Below are 17,929 nucleotides of genomic sequence, written 5' to 3' on the forward strand. Positions count from 1 at the left end.
TTTCATTTTAGGTGTGAAGAGGTTAACACGAGGGAAGGGCTGTCAACCAAAGATCTTGTTTTGGTGACTGTCATTTCTAGCAGTAAGTGTGGTACAAACAAATCTGAAAATCTACTAGTTGTGTCAAGGTCTCAAATATTTAGAATGAACTTAAAGCAAATCAAGTAGTGGATCAAGAGAAACTCAAAGCAAAATCTAGTTTACCTTTTTTTCTTTCTTCCTTTTCTTCCTTCTTCCCTTCCTTCCTTCCTTCCTTCCTTCCTTCCTTCCTTCCTTCCTTCCTTCCTTCCTTCTTTTCTTCCTTCCTTCTTTTCTTCCTTCCTTCTCTCCTTCCTGTTCTTTCTTAATTTTTTTGAGACTCTGGCTGTCCTGGAACTCACTTTGTAGACCAGGTTGGCTTCAAACTTACAGAGATCCTTCTGCCTCTGTCTCTGAGTGCTGGGATTAAAGAGGTGCACTACCACCAACTGGCAGAGTTTATTTTTCAAGCTACTGTGTGTTTTCACTAGAACTCCAAAGTCATCTACACAAGTAACAGCAAAGAGAAAACAGTCTTTGAAGAACAAAAGTTTGAGCTTTTGTTTAAGAGCAAACTGAGGCATGAATAAAAAAGAGTATAACAATTGAAGGATTTATTTTAATTTTTTGAATCAAGGTGGAAATTGTACAAGCAAGAGATTAAAATGTTTACAAAGACAGAAGATTTAGACACTATAAACAAAGCAGACAGCCCTCTTAATACAAATATAAATAAATGCAGTAATGAATAGAGGCAACATTATTTCAAACAGATACTTCTAAAGCCGGCTGTATGACTTGGTTACTTAATTTTCTCCTATATGCACAATGTTAGAGAATGGTAGCACTTGATCAGGTGTGTCATGTGGAAAGCCTTCATCTAATTTATTATAAGCAGTTCTCAGTTTTGAAGATAAAAAACAGCCTTGACGTTTATAATGTTCCCCTGGGAGAATGAGTCTCCTCGTCTGCTAGATATTCAAGGAGAAACATTTTAGTGGAAGCATCTCTACAGATGCGTTAGACAACTTGGTGTGTTAAAATTGAGATTACAAATAGACAGACAAGGAGGAAATTGTTTCCTCACACTGCCCTGAAGAAAAGCTCACAGCAGAGCATGCTTCGAGGAGAAGATACTCCTCTGGCTGACGCAAATGTAAGCAAGTGCTTATAAATCTAATGTGCAGGGGTTTTTAAGAGATATCCTTTTGCCTGCAACTTTCATGATTTTCTTGTTTTTCATGGCGGAGTAATATACCACAATTTCTTTATCCATTCTTCGATTGAGGGACATTTAGGTTATTTCCAGTTTCTGGCTTTTACAAATAAAGCTGCGAAGAACGCGATTGAGCAAATGCCTTTGTTGTATGGTGGAGTATTTTTCCTGTGTATGTCCAGGAGTGGTATAATTGGGTCTTGAGGTATGGTCTTCCCAGTTCTCTGAGAAAGCACCAGATTGATTTCCAAAGTGGTTGTACAAGTTTGCACTCCCACCAGCAATGGAAGAGTGTTCCGTTTTCTCCACATCCTCTCCAGCATGTGTTGTTACTTGAGTTTTTGATCTTAGCCATTCTGACAGGTGTAAGATGGAATCTCAGAGTTATTTTGATTTTCATTTCCCTGATGACTAAAGACCTGAGCATTTCTTTAAGTGCTTCTTCACCATTCGAGATTCCTCTGTTGAGAATTCTCTGTTTAGCGCTGTATCCCATTTTTAAAATTGGATTATTCGGTTTGTTGGTGTCTAAGAAAGGTCATCCTGAGAGAGGGAACACTCTCAGAAAGTGATATACACTCACTTAGAAGCGGATTTCAGTCATGTAGTACACGATGGACACACTACAAGGTACACACTCTAAGAAGATAAACACAATAGTTATGGGAGTGAGGGCTATCTCTGACATGGACTATCTTGCCTGCTCTTTGATCACCACCCCCCGATGGGCTTTCCCTACCAGGCCACAGTGGAGAAAGATAAACTCAGTCCTCATGTGAATAGATGACCTGGGGTGTCTGACAAATATGGGAGAGGGGATGTGGGAGAGAGGGTAGGACTGGGAGGAGGAGCTTATGACTTACATGATTGAATTAATAAAAAAGAAAAATATCCTTCTTATCCAGAGCGAGATGTCCCTACAGTGTTAAACTTCCCACTCATCTCACCTGAGCTTCCATAAGAGTTTCCTTTATTTTTGTATTCTGAAGCTCTTAATTCTTTGCTGTGGATATACAATGAGCTGACTATGCTCATCTCTTCAGGGCATAGGACCCACTTACAAACTTGCAATTGTGCTCACGCTGTAAGCAACCCAATTATTGTAGATATTAGTGGGTGGAAGAGAAGTGAATAATGAAATTCTTGAATAATCTCCAGATCTCCAGGTTTTCGGCAGCCAAGTGCGAAAGGCTCTGTTACTATTGGTGCTGACAAGCAGAGAGGAGGCTGGCTTACAGTCTGATGACTTCACTCACTGGCCTCCCTTTGCTGATAGAAATAACAGGCAAATGATCAGAGAGCGGGAAGCCCCATCCTGGAACAGAGACCTGCTGCAGACTGCACACTTAGCTCCTAAATAACAAGACTATCAATGAGCTAGGAACAAGTTGGTGGCAGTTTGCCTCCAGTGAGCATGGGTTTCTCCTTATCTATGGGATGCCCAAAACACAGAACCCCTTACTTAGCTCAGCATAGTGCGTTGATGGCTGCTATCATGGCTACTTCTTTAACAAGCGGCTCCGCTGAAGTGGCAGAGACTCCACAGGGCTGCTGTGGTGCAGGGAAAGCCATGTTCAAGGCCTGACTTCATAGTTGGCCTTTATAGAGGCTGTACCTTCCCCTGCCTCACATACGACCCTGAAACAGAGCTACTAGTTGGCATTATGATGAAATGGGATTTCTTCCTCAGCTGAAATGTACACCTGTGGTGTTCAGTGTAAGGAACTGGATGGAATTTATTCTGAAGCTTAGAGAATGAGAGAGCATTGAGGTACATGGCCTGTCTTCCCTCACAGCTGCCTTATGACAGTGCTTTTGTGTGAGCATGATCCCATTCTCTGAGGTTTCATCCAAAACTAAAGCCTCAAAGAGCCCCAGCAACTGAAAATCTTGAAAGGAAAAAAACAAAACAAACAAACAAACAAAAAAGAAACCAGCAGATTTCTGTTGTGAAGCTTAACTGTTGGGAGAATTCCTTTAAACATGATCTGTCTTCTGTGATCAAATTCAGTGTCATCTCGTCCTCTCCAGAGCCTCCTAGTGACTGAGCAGCAGGGAGTCAAAGCACAGAACTCATATGCATTGCCAAATTCTTTGCAGTAGGAATTATTTCCCACGAACATCGCACATAGGTAAACAATTGAAAACACTGAAAATGAGGGGATCAAAGTTGATTCCCAATGGATTCAAGGTTTTACTGGAAAGCTCCGCAAGTAACTCAAGTTTACATCTCAATAGTATAGTTTTGGATCTAGCTTTGACAATCAGCATAATGGAAACTGAAGATCTTAGCCACATAACTTTTCAAATAAAAGAGTGTCATGTGATGATTTTCAGCTCTTAAACATCTTGATGAAATGGCCCCTTGCATTGTCTCACCTGATGTTTCGGGGAGGCCGAGGCACTCTCTGCAAAGAGCAGAATGTTTTATTTGCTTCCTTGGCAGTGGTTGGCACAAGACAACCAGAATCCTGTTGTTGATTTATACATATACTAAAGTGTCTTGCTACCATGAATTAATTTTGAAAAAAAAAAAAAAAAAAAACACCGAGTTAGTCAGCTAGAGACTCATTTATGTCACCAAGATCCTTTAGCAGACGGTAACACACTCTGGCACGCTGAACATATCAGTAATTTCTAACTTGGGTTTTTTGTTTTTTGTTTTTTGTTTTTTTTTTTTTTTGTAGTGGCTTCAGTTAAATGTGTGTATGTGTGTGTATACATTTTCAGATTTTTAAAAGTTATATGTATGTGTGTTTTGGAGAAGATGCACTTGCATGCAGATGATGTCAGCTCCTTTGGTTGTTGTGAGCCACTTAACACGGAGATCTAAACTCTCATCCCCATGATTGACCGGCTAAGTTCTCCTAACTGCTAACCCCCTCACCAGCCCTGAACTGATATTTCTAACAGATAACTTTTACTTCACTCACCACACACTGGACACTTCAAAAACATTTCTTTAGTCAAGATTAAGCAGAGTGCCCACGTGCTATCCTTGGGACAGGTCTCCTACTTGAAACATGCCACCGTAAGTATAGAAACCTCATTTACATATTGTGCTAGAGGAATGCTGAAGCTCCTTGGCTCCTGGTTGAAAAGCATTACCCCATCTGTCACCATGAGGAGGGAGAGAAACAACTGAACAACCGTGGTCCATTTGGCTCATTGACTGAGTCTAACTTAGGAAGGTGAAGCCTATCAGATAATACAGATAATAATTCCACAGCAGGTGGAAACTTACAGATATTAGTCTAGAATAAGGGATTTGGAGGATGAAGCTTATTGTGGAAGCAGTTGTACGGCTTTGGACAATGAAAGGAAAGTCAGAAATCCTCACTCTCTTTTATCCTGTCTGAATCGTTCTTTTTGGGTGGTTAGGGTGTCACTGGGCAGGTTTAAATGTAGGATGGCTATACAATGTACAGGGAAGAACCAATCATTTCTGCCTGCACATGTACTTGTAACTAATGTGCTACACAGTGAGGAGCAAGGTTTGCTGTCCCAGTCTCTGCTTCTGAATCGATGTAGGATCTGTTAACCCTGCTGTGCACATCTTAGTCATATTTGTAATAAGGTTTGTTGCTGCCTTTACCACCTCCTTCCAGTCTCTTTAAGCTTCTGGTTACATCAGTGAAGCTGTGTGTCTTCTGTTCTCAGACACTCAAATTCTAAGTATAATTTGCTGCAAGGCATTTTTCAAAATAAAAAATGGTTAAAGGTGATTTCAGTGTGGCTCAGTGTAAGAAATTCTATTTATTTTGAAATCTGTCATAATTTTGTCATGTATAAATATATTTTCTATTTATAGATAAATTTCTAATAATGTATTAGTTTCACTAATTTAAATACATTTTCTCTTTGCTCTCCTTGATTCTGATTATTGGCATGGTCTTCTCTCTTCCAGTATTTACTGGTGAAATGGCAGAACCTTTTACTTCTTTTTTCATTGATACAGTTTTTTGACCCAAGAAGCCAAAAATCATTCACAAACAAATTGATTTTTAAAAATGTATTATGCAGTAGCTGTTGCCATCTCTGTGTAGCTGTAGCTGCTGCCATTTACAACTGCAGATAATAGAATCACTTTAGAATTTCTTAGCTTTGCAGTCATACACATATATGTGCCATTGATATAGAAATTAAAAGGTTACACACACGGTGCTGAGATTGTTGGCTATTGAGAAGAGAAACATCTCAATGGCATCTTTGCATTGGATGAATGCATCCGCACTTCTCTCAGTTTTGCTACAATGTTTATAGTTCCAAAGGGTTAGAGTATAAGCATCACTGTGGGCAGCATGGCAACAGGCAGGCAGCCATGACACCGGGACAGCAGCTGAGAGTTTACATCTTGAGACACAACAATGAAGCAGAGTAAGAGACATTGGGAATGGCTGGAGTCTTTTGAAATCCCAAAGCCAAACCCCAGTGAGATATTTTCCCCAACAAGGCCATATCTTCCCAAACACTCCTACTACCTGGTTATTAAGTATTCAAATATCTGAGTATATAGCAACTATTCTAATTCAAACCACCACAGAGAAAGGCTAAATGCAAAAGCCCAGAGTATATTTTAGTCTATAAATCCAAACTTTAGTCTATAAATCCAAGTGTTTATGTTTTCAGGGATATGGTTAAATAATAGCACGTGCTTTAGGGCAAGAATATATCCCAGGGATTCTAAGATGGCGGCAATCAGCGAGCACCATATCTGAGGGGCACGGGGTCTGAAACTCCGAAATTGGTGAGTGGAGGGGTAGCTAAAGCCAGAACATCGACATTGAGGCTTCCTGGGTGAGAGGGGACAACCTGTGAGCTGGGACAGTTTGGATCCAGACCACCCATGGATGTCCCCAAGGAATGAAAGTGGTGAATACTCAACTCCACTGGACTTCCCCAGACCCAAGCATGGGCCTCCCTGCTCTGCAGAGGCAGCAGTGGCTGCCCCAAGCACAAGCCTCCATGCTCGGTGACTGAGACTGCAGAGGCGGTGGCAGTATGGGCCTCCCAGGTCTGCAGATGTGATGATCTGGGTCTGTGAGTCTGTGATGAGCGGCGGTAAGCCCAAGCAGGAGCCCCTAAGCTTGGTGACTGAGACAGCAGAGGAGGCTGCCCCAAGTATAGGCCTCCCTGCCTGGTGGCCAAACAGTGGACACTAATGAAGTGACAGATCTCCTACACTCTCATTTGCCTCTGTGGGCCCAAATCTGAGAGTAGAGAAGGGGGTAACACCTGTGCTTTCTGATTAGGCCTGTGGGTGAGTGAGTGTACCTTCAAGTGAGTGTGTGCAGAACCCCAGATCCAGGCTCCCTCTACACTAGCAGCCAGACATCAGAACCCTCCCACCCACACCCCCACTGTAAGCAACATAGGAATCTTTGGGGCAACATTTTCAACATTGAAGGCCCTGGTCTACCAGGCACAAAATTCCTGGAACCCAGACATCCTGAATACCAGGAGGACAGTACAACAGGCCTGTAGGGCACTGAGGTATTCAGGGCACCTGCACATGCTCATCCACTCCTGCGCTTACGCTCCGCCCTCCAGGCATCTCCACGCTCTAGCCCCCTGTCCCTCAAGGCACACTTCCACACACATGCCCACACTTGCGCACATGTGCCTGCAACCTCTCCCTTAGCTACAGCTGAAACACCAACACCCACTCTCCAACCGGTGGACCTCGCTCATCTTCCTCAAGAATGCTGCAGACACCAGATACAGATGGACCCAGTCTGAAGTACAGACTCCAGGAACAAACAGCAAAGGTTACAGATAAGCAGATGGCTAGAGGTTGGTGTAAGTACACATCCAACAAAAATCAGGACAGCATGGCTTCACGACCAACCCCCCACATCAATGGATATCTAATTCCTTGGAAACACAGGAAAATGATCTCAAATCTAAGTTTATCCAGTATGAGAGGAACATAAAGAAGACACGAACAAAGCTCTCAGAGAAATACAGGCAAATATAGTCAAACAAATAGAGGCACACGTAGAGGTATATAGAGGAAACAAACAAAAATATAGAGGCCATCAGGGAAAGACAGGAATCCACATTCAAACAGATGAAGGAAATAGGGCAGAACATGAAAACAGAATTAGAATCAGTAAACAAAACACAAACAGAGAAAAGCCTGGAGCTGGAGAGCTTAGAGAAAAGATCAGGAACCACAAAAGTAAGCATCACCAACAGAATACAAGAGATGGAGAGAGAATCTCAGGCCCTGAAGATTTTCTCAACTTAAAGAAAGAGATGTCCTTTAACATACAAAAGGCATACAGAACTCCAAATAGTCCAGACCACAAAAGAAATGCCCCATGTCACATAATAGTCAACACACTAAATCTACAGAACAAAGAAAAAATATTAAAAGCAGCAAAGGAAAGGCTAAATAACATATAAAGGTAGACCTATCAGAATCACACCAGACTTCTCAACAGAAACTATGAAAGCCAGGACAAATATCATGCAGATGCTAAGAGACCACAGATGCCAACCCAGACTATCATACCCAGCAAAGCTTTCAATCAACATAAATGGAGAAAACAAAATATTACATGACAAAACTAAACAATATCTACACAGCAACCCAGCCCTACAGAAGGTATTAGAAGAAAAACTCCAATTTAATGAAATCAACTACACCCAAGAAAACAAAGGATATAGATAAATTCACAACAACAACAAAAATTAAAAGAAAACAAGCATAAAAACACAGTAACACCACCTACTCCACAATAAAAGGAACTACTATTCATTGGTCACTATTATCTATCAACATCAAAGGACTGAACTCTCCAATAAAAAGACACAGACTTACAGATTGGTTGTGGAAACAGGATCCAACATTCTGCTGCATCCAAGAAACACACCTCTGCAACAAAGATAAACACTACCTCAGAGTAAAGGGCTGGAAAAATGTTTTTCAAGCAAATGAACCAAGAAAACAAGCTAGAGTAGCTATTCTAATATCTAATAAAATAGACTTTCAACCAAAATTAATCAAAAAAGATGAGGAGGGGCACTTACTTCTCATTAAAGGAAAAATCCACCAGGAAGACATCACAATCCTGAACATCTATGCCCCGAATACAAGAACACTTGCATTTGTAAATGAAATATTATTAAAGCTTAAATCACACATTAATCCCAACACCTGAATAGTGGGAGATGTCAACTCTTCACTCTCACCAAAGGACAGATCATCTCGACAGAAGATAGTAGGGAAATAATGGCACTTACTGAGGTCCTAAATCAAATGGACCTAATAGATGTCTATAGAATTTTTCACCCAAATTCAAAAGAATATATCTTCTTTTCAGCACCTCACAGAACCTTCTCAAAAACGGACCATATACTCAGACACAAAGCAAGCTTTAACAGATACAAAAAGATCAAAATAATCCCTTGTATTTTATCAGACCACCATGGCCTAAAACTAGACCTCAACAATGACAGAAATAACAAAAAGCCTACATACACATGGAAACTAAACAACTCTCTACTCAATGACAATTTAGTCAGGGAAGAAATGAAAAAGGAAACTAGAAACTTCCTAAAATTCAATGAAAATGAAGGCACAACTTACCAAAACTTATGGGACACAATGAAAACAGTGCTAAGAGGAAAGTTCATAGTGCTAAGTGCCTCCAGAACGAAGTTTGAGACATCTCATACAAGCAATTTAACAGCACCCCGAAAAGCCCTAGAAAAAAAAAAAAGCACACACACCCAAGAGGAGCAGACAAATGGAAATAATCAAACTCAGAGCCAAAATCAATGAATTAGAAGCAAAGAAAACAATTCAAAGAATCAATGATACCAAGAGCTGGTTCTTTGAGAAACTCAACAAGATAGACAAACCCTTAGCAAAACTAAAAAAAAAAAAAAAAGGCAGAGAGAAACTATCTAAATCAGCAAAATCAGAAAAGAAAAGGGAGACATAATGACAGACACTGAGGAAATCCAAACAATCATTAGGTGTTACTACAAAAGCCTGTATGCCACAAAATTTGAAAATGTAAATGAAATGGACAATTTTCAAGATAGATTCTATTTACCAAAAGTAAATCAAGATCAGGTAAATAGATTAAATAGTCCTGAATAAGATGATTAATGCACACTCAGAAAGGCAAACTGGACAGATATTGGAAGAGGGAGAAAACAAGGAACAGGACAGGAGCTTACTACAGAGGGCCTCTGAAAGACTTTACCAAGTAAGGTATCAAAGCAGATGCTGAGACTCAGAGCCAAACTTTAGTCAGAATTCAGGAAATCTTATGAAAAGAGAGGGAGATAGAAAGACCTGGATGGGACAGAGCCTCGAAAGCAGAGCAACAGATCAAAAAACAAACAAACAAAAATCTGGGCCCAGGGTTCTTTTCTGAGACTGATACTCCAAACAAGGACCATGCATGGCGTTAACGTAGAACCCCTGCACAGAAGTAGCCCATGGCAGCTCAGTGTCCAAGTGGGTTCCCTAGTAATGGGAACAGGGACTGTCTCTGACATGAATTCAGGAGCTGGTTCTTTAATCACCTTCCCCTGGGAGAAGCAGCCTTACCAGGCCACAGAGGAAGACAATGCAGTCAATCCTGATGAGACCTGATAGACTAGGGTCAGATGGAAGGGGAGGGAGACCTCTTCTAACAGTGGACTTGGGAAGAGTCATGGGAGGAGAACAGGGAAGGAGGGTGGGAGTGGGAGGGGATGAGTGATGGGGTTACAGCTGGGATACAAAATGAATAAATTGTAACAAATAAAAAAATCAGAAAAAAAAATCTCGGGTAATGAAATTGCATTGTCGTCTTGGAAAAAAAATTCAAATAGGTGGCCCTTCTCTGCATATTAATGTGACTTTGGTACTCAATTTATCCTTCACTTCTACTTACTTACCCAAATACCTGCAGCCAATATTTTATACCAAGTGTTTTCTTACCCTACCCAAATGTAGAAATGTAAAAGTACTCTACCTTTATGAAGGAATCAATCTTCATTTTAAGTGATTGTCCTTCTGAGGGCTGGCAAAGAGTCACGGAGTCACTGAAGAAAGAGTCACTGAAGAAAGGAAATAGTCTGTATCTAAATGAGTCTCTCCCGAGTCTCTGTGGCTGTGACTATGCTTAGCAGCATCGTTACTGACATTCTACAAACACTGTGGGGTGGCCTGGAAACCTCCTTTCCCTGGAAATAAGGTAACTATGAGGGAATTTCACTCAAACCACCTTACAAACAAACTTTACCTATGAAATTACCTCTAGACCAGCCTTGGCCTCGAAGATGTTGCATTTATCTGGAGAGCAGCTGTGCGATTTTAATTAGGTCAGTAGCTTTACTCTTTAAGGTGAGCAGTTCCAGAGAGTGTACCTAGGGTGTCACCAAGTCATCTTTTCACAAGTTGTGACACAGAAATGTCCCTCTACGCTGGTGTAGCCTGGATTTATAGCAGACTGGGCAGCCTGATAATTTGAGACACTTTGGAATGGGTTGTCAAATGATTTCTTCATTATAGAGTTGAGTCTTACTCTGGAAGGCACTCAAATAGAGAACTGCAGTTTGTGTTGTCCCAATTTGTGTGTGCACTAAAGAACAAAAGCTCAGAAGTACACACTGACTCACCAATGCCGTGCTTTTAAGAAGTATAGAAACAGCCGGGCAATGGCTGCCATGAACAGGATGGGTTCTTGGCAAAGCCAGTCTATGGGCATGGCTGACCCTCCTGGTTTTTGTTTGTGATCTTTTCTATGTCCCTTGGATGACTGTGGAGTTCCTTGCTAGCTAAAGCAGGAACATATTTTATTTCTCTGAGGGTAACAAAGAGGGGAAATCAAACATACTATAATTAGCTATTGATTTCTTTCTTAAGATTTTACCAAGATGCAATTTAAGGAACAAGTCTTTTAAAACTGAATTAGTCTCAGGAAAAAAAATACAAGAAAAGCTGAAGGCATAATAAATGTACCTGGAGCTGAATAATTTTCAATGGCTCCATTCACATATGTCATAGTGATTTTTACTTCATTGAAGATCTCCCATTAAACTTCAAGAAGTTTAATGTCTAGTGCCATGATTCTCAAATATTCTAGGAACTTGACAAGTGTTCATTTTATGAACTTACATCATGTCCAAAAGTTTTGTAGTTTTCTTCTTCTTTTACAATAGAAGGAACTAAAATCCAGGGAGATTAAGTGACTTAAAATAGGCTTCTTTACTAATAGGTTACAGACCCAAGATTTAAACCAGGCAGCCTGCCCCTGGGCCCCAAGTCTGTATCACCATACGTCTTTTTACATCCTTGTGAATCGTACAGTATACTCATGGTCTACCCTAGATCCTCTTTCTCCATTCCTATAGCCCACTGTTAAGTCTTGTAGCAATATGTTTACTGTACCCTTCTACTTAATGTTTCTCTCATTTTTATGAGTCTAAAAATGACATCCTTCCTTCTAGACTCATCTCAAGTATTTCCATAGAGCTTTTGCTGACTAGCTTCTGTGCACTCACGCCCAGTAGAGGGGCTTAACAGTTTCTCCATCATCCACCCTGATTCAGCTGTGACACTTCATTGTTAAGACTTGGAATTTTGCTCTCTAGAATAAAAGCTCTATAAGGTCAGTGGCTGGATAGGTCTTAGCTGACTCTGACATCTTCAGAGCCTATTGTGGAGTCTCAAAGAGGACTTTAGTAAGTACTTCATGGACCCCTTCTTCACAGAGCATTTATTATCATTCTACAAAATAAAGCAGGTGAACTCTTATTACACCCAAACTTAGATTCTTTAGTGCTTCCTTTTTAATGCTAGTTGCTGCCATTTTCATTTCCTGAAGTTCTATTTAATTCTTTTCAAATCTACATGATCTCAAATTCATGTTCAAGGTTTGGATAGCCAATCTTCACTTGTTTTTATGTCTTGACTCTCCTTCATGGTGATTCATTTCCTCGTGAGGTTTGTAATTCTGTAATGTGTGAACTCATCTTTTGCAGGGCCTATTTTCCCCTGGAGATTTTGATTACTCTAGATGTGAAAGAGGTAAAAACGGAAAAGAAAGAAAGAAAGAAAGAAAGAAAGAAAGAAAGAAAGAAAGAAGGAAGGAAGGAAGGAAGGAAGGAAGGAAGGAAGAAAGAAAGAAAGAAAGAAAGAAAGAAAGAAAGAAAGAAAGAAAGAAAGAAAGAAAGAAAGAACCAAAACTGTTTTTGAGTTATTTCAAATGTGTTTCCACTACAGGTTTTAAGATTTTTAATTCTTAACGTACAAAGAGCTTCTCATACAAATTTCATGACTTAAGTTTTTCATGTTGCTTACTTGAATAAATTAAACTTCCATGCCTACATGCGGTATGGCACACATGTGGCTTGAAATTTATTATAAGTAGCTCCCCGAGTTCCTTAGTTTTTGGGGTGAATTTATTTTTTTTTCTGAATTTAATATCAAAGTTGAAATAGATGTCATCTCCCGAATGGGATAGATTTGTAGTTGTGCAACTATGCAGTCAGTGTTCACTCTCCCAGCTTCACATTCACCCAAGGCTTACCTCTCCATCCCCAAGCTCCGAGATACTCAGTACACATCAAATTAGGTTCAGACCTCATTTGACAAAAGCCACCAGCTCTGCTTTTTGTTCTGGTTCTGATTTATATCAAGTTTGCTCTCAGAATTTCTCTTTTGGCTTCTGGACAAAGCTATTGTATTAGGACCTGTTAGTGTAACAAAATATCTAAGCTAAACTATACGTAAGGAAAAAAAAAGTGTATTTTGCCTCATGGCTTATAAAGGTTTCCACCCGTGGTTGGCTTAGTTGCCTTGGATCTTTAGAGGCTTAGTATATCATGGTGGAGACATGTGACCAAGAGTCCTGTTCACTTTTCTGAGAACAGGAAGTAAAAAGAAAAGAGTTGGGGATAGGAAGTCCCGAAAGCACCCTCAAGCTCCAAACTTGTTTAGATAAGAACCCCCCCTTTTAAGACAAGGTCACGCTGTAGCTTTGGGCTGACCTGGAGCTTGTTATTTGAAGTAGCTGGTGTCAAACTTACAAAGATCCATTAACCTTTGCTTCCTAAGTGCAGAGATCAAAGATGTGCGCTAGCACACTTGGTGATCAACCCTCTCTTGAAACTTTCATCTGCTGTCTGTAGCTCCACACCCTGGAAAGTGAACTTTAACATGTGGACCTTGGAGGAGCTTTTTTAAACAACAGCTTGCTTCCAAGCAATTCATAGAGAAACATTTTCTCTCTCACCTGTGTCTACAATGGGGTGAGAGACATCTCTGTAGTCTTAATCTGCTGCTTTCCTGCAACTCTCAGTTAAGGTTTCAAAAATATTTTCATGTGCCTTCTCACATGGCCCATTTAATAGTTTATGTGAAAGTTTCCATAGAAGTAGTCCAGGTAACTGCCGTCTGACACTTACCTAAGTGTTGATTGATAATGTTACCTGCCTAGTTTTGAAAACATGGCTCTGCTGATCTTAGCCTTCTACTGTGCACACAGGGTAAAGGCGAACATTGGGAAGAAGGTTCTCAGTGTAAGACCACTGATTTGCTCTGCTGTGGTTCTGGACCTGGAATTTTTTCCTGCAACTCCCATTGCTCCGCCATCCTCCACTGTTCACCCTACATATTATAGGACTATGTGCAGCTCCCGAGATGATTATCACTCATTCCTACCTAGCTGCCTTCATGAGTTTGTCCCCAAGCCTTTACTGTCTATAGGAGTCATTTTCATGTTCTGATGGCAGCAAAATCATTCTTCTTCAATCCCATCCTGATGCTTCCGCTCCACCCTTTCCAATGCACTTATTCATCCTCTCACTAGATGAGATTAGGAAGATGAATTAGCTTGGTCCACTTTGTGCTGCTAGAATAGAATACCACAGTTTGGGTAATTTATGAAGGACATAAATCTATTTTCTCACAGTAGTTGTGGGCTCTGGGAAAGCCAAGATCAAGGTACCACCATCTGTGTTGAACATTCCTCATGAGGAAAGGCAAGAGAGAGGCACTCTTTCAGTCCTTACATGACAGAAATGCAGAAGATAGCAAACCTCCTCGTTTGTGACCTAAATACTGTCACAGAGGTCTTGCCTCCAACACAGCTAGAACACATGAGTTAGGGGACATTTGTAGTTCACAGCAACTACAACTTAAATTGCAACTGCAAGAAGGTAACCCAAAGCTCTTATCCACGAGTCTTTCATAAAATTACACTTCTTTTCTGTCTAAAATTGTGTCTTTGTCTATGACCCACATCTTCATACCTCAGGGTAAAACTGTCTGCCAGTGTAGTGTGCAATCAAAGTGATCTGTGCGCCCTTATCAAAATCCACATATAGAAAGGAATTACATCACTGGCTTCGAATCAACTCCTTCCAACACTTGCAATCCGTCAAAGGCTACAGGTACCCTAAATAGAAAAGTTGAAAAGCAGAATCTGAGTTGGAAAGCAAACTGTTTTTCTTCTACTCACACGACATAAAAATCTGATGCTAAATGTGTGTATGTGATGGTAGTTTTCCTCACACACCAAGAAAACCATCAGTCCTGTAGTGGAAACCATCTGGATGTCCCTTAATTTAATTGGATTCTGGCATTGTGTACTTGGAGATGATATGAGATCCTTCGGTTGGAGGATCCAGTCTCAAGACTGCCTCCACTTACTTTAGATATCAGCTGTTTACTTGTGTTTCTGATCCATCGTCTATAAACGGAAGCTCCCACTAACCTCCTCTTGGGTTTGGCTAATTTTCTTAAACAGTAAAAAAGTAAGGAAAATTTATATTCACTGGTTTTTAAAGACTATTGCAGAAGATGCAGATGAAAAGATGCCGAAGACGAGGCCCATGGAAAAACACTCAGAGCTTCCCTGCCCAGTATGAGAGTGCTGTCTTCATGTGCTCCCTTGTGGTAGCGGAAGGTTGCTCTACTGCACCCCCCGCTCACAATGGAAACTTCATTTCTTGGGCATGATTTAAGCACAATAACCAGATTAAAACTTGAAAAGCCAAAAATGCATAAGGCTGTGTTAATAGACTGGATAGGGAGACCCAACGAGGCCTTTCCACATTTTGCTTGGCCTTACTGTGTAGTGTTTCTGTCTTGTAGGTGTTTGACAGATCTTCTTTCAAAGTGGAGATCAGTCTTCTACCATCAGAAGAGGACAGTGAAAGAATGGCTATGTGATAAGTAGCTACGAGGCAGCAGCACTCAGAGATCAGGTTTCTAGGATCTGCTTAGAGGAAGAAAATCCTATTTTCTTGGCCTGCTTTGGGGTGGAGTGAATCAATGGAACCATGGATGAAAACCACAAAACATAATACAGAATCCCAAATCACCTCACGTAGCTTACCTCCCTTCCCTTTAAAGCTTTCCTCTTACTGAATTCCCTTGGCTCTTGAACCTGGCATTTTTAAGAACTATCTTCTTTTCTTGATAAGGTAAGTTTTCTTTTTTCTTGGAGTTTGGATACAAGCTCTGGAAAGTTTGGTCATCTTGTGGTTTCAAGTGAGACTATGAAATATGCTGTAGGATAGATTCCCACAGAGTCTCATCTTTAGCTTTCCATACATGAAGGGAGATCCAACATTCTTTCAGTACCAACGAGACACAGGTAGAACAGATTACAAAGCCAGACATATATCCTACATCCAATATTGTGTTTGCACATGAGGTTGAAAAAATCTACCCCACACAACCTTATCCTGAAGCCAATCAAGAATATTACTGACCTCAGATTTGAATGACAGAAAAATGAAAATATTTATACAAAGCCCGCCAGAGGCATAGGCATATTCCCAGGCATTAACTTCAGCACATCTTGCTGATAGTAAGCCTTTGTCCTCTTCTTGCTTAGGTCAATATTGGTAAGGAAAATTTGTACAGGAGCATTTGTTTTTCTGGGATTTCTTATCAGTAGTAGAAGAGGTTTACACCAAAATGGAACATTTAAAATTATCTTCCGGCTGAAGATGACAGTCGTCAAAGTTGAATGCTAGGTCAAGGGAGAATCGGTGTATATAGTATTTCATAGTTGTCATAGAGAGCTGGGCACATAAATACACCGTCCTATTACGTAATATTTATGTCATCCCTTTCTCCTTCTAGGCTGCCATAACAAAAAGATGAAAAGAGAGCTACCTAGCTGTGATCCTAGGAACTGTGAAATTATTCCCTTTAGCCTATTTTTTGTTTTGTTTTGTTTTTTGTTTGTCTGTTCATTTAACCAAAGAGAACCTTTCAGGAAACTTCAGCTAAGCGATTGATAACTTGGCTGCAGATGACGGGAAGTGCTGAAGGAGCAAAGGTGACTCTGGGGGCTCCACAGGGCGTTGCCATCCTGCATATGCTCTCAAACAGATGCTGTTATGGAAACCAGCGTGGGACAAAAAGCTTGTTTTCCTTCCCCTGCAGCTTTCCTCCACAGAGCAGTGCTTTCTGATAATTTGGATGCTTCCTTAGGGAGTCTGTAGCTCTGGTCGGTAAGTATAGCCTGAGAGTCTGAGATGTGTGGGCAAAGAGCAAGGAGGCCACAGACCATGACAATCTTGTCTAGCAGGAGGCCATTTATATGTGCCTTTGGGGGGCAGTGAAGGACACTGTTGATGAATGTTAGCATGGCTGCTCCTGAAATCAATGCTTTCTTCAGGATATGATATTGCTTTATTCTGGGACTCTGCAGGATTTCTATGGCATTGGGCTTTGTTTGAAAATTCAAAGAATTCTCCAATGACAAGCTTAGCTCTTGTAAAAAAATATGTATAATCAATTAAAAACTGAGTGCTTCAGATACCATGAAAGCAAGTCACAAATGTTTCCGGTGGGCATCTGAAACAAAGAAGAGAGAGTGGATGTTATTTTGGATCAAGGACAGCTGTCACCTAATGGGATTAATTCCTTACACAAAGAAGCTACAAGCAATAGAAAATGCCAAGGTCTAGCATTGTGCTAGCAGACAAAATTAAATGCAACAGATTCTAAATATTTTACAGTGTGGTTAGTTTTATTTTATGGCTTTGTAGGTACTGCATAGAAGGGAGAAGAATTTTTGTATTACTAAAGTCTGTAGTCCTAGAAATTATGTAAGGGTTTTCATTATTTGGTCCCACTGACCTCCTGGAGAGGTTTTCCCCAAGTGCCATGTGTTTTATTCTTCCTTGCGCACTGAATGTGTCCGCCTTATCTAGCCACCCCACTTCTCCCCCACCATCTTTATCAACACAGGAAAATTGTGTGTGCTGCTGCACAGCCCTTTTCCCGTAGCCTGCTCTGGGTATGAAGTCAGAGTGCTCTTCCTGACGAGTCTCCTCAGGAAATGACAGGACTGTGTCAGCCTTGCTGGGAAAGTGACACTGGCTGGATCCTGAGCGCAGCGTTCTGCTCAAGCTTTCCCTCTGCCGTGCTGTTCCGGACCACTGTCTCTGTCAGGAAGCACAGCTAGCACTTGAGGAGGCAGTGTGCAGCCACACAGCACAGGCTTTCACAGCACTTGTTCAATCCTGCGTCCTAAAGTTCCCAGGTGAATAAGGCATTAAATGTTCTGCAAGGGTCATAGAATGTGGCTGGAGAGAGCTGGACTGTTACAGGCTGAGAGCAGGATTATCTTGGGTTATCTTAGTCTCTTAAATTTCCCCTTATTGCTTACCTCTGCGTTTGACCTATCATCCCTGTGCTTATCACTCTTTTTCAGAATGTACACA

This window comes from Psammomys obesus, unplaced genomic scaffold (assembly GCF_907164565.1).
Source record: "Psammomys obesus unplaced genomic scaffold, mPsaObe1.curated_primary_1811, whole genome shotgun sequence".
Taxonomy (NCBI): Eukaryota; Metazoa; Chordata; class Mammalia; order Rodentia; family Muridae; genus Psammomys; species Psammomys obesus.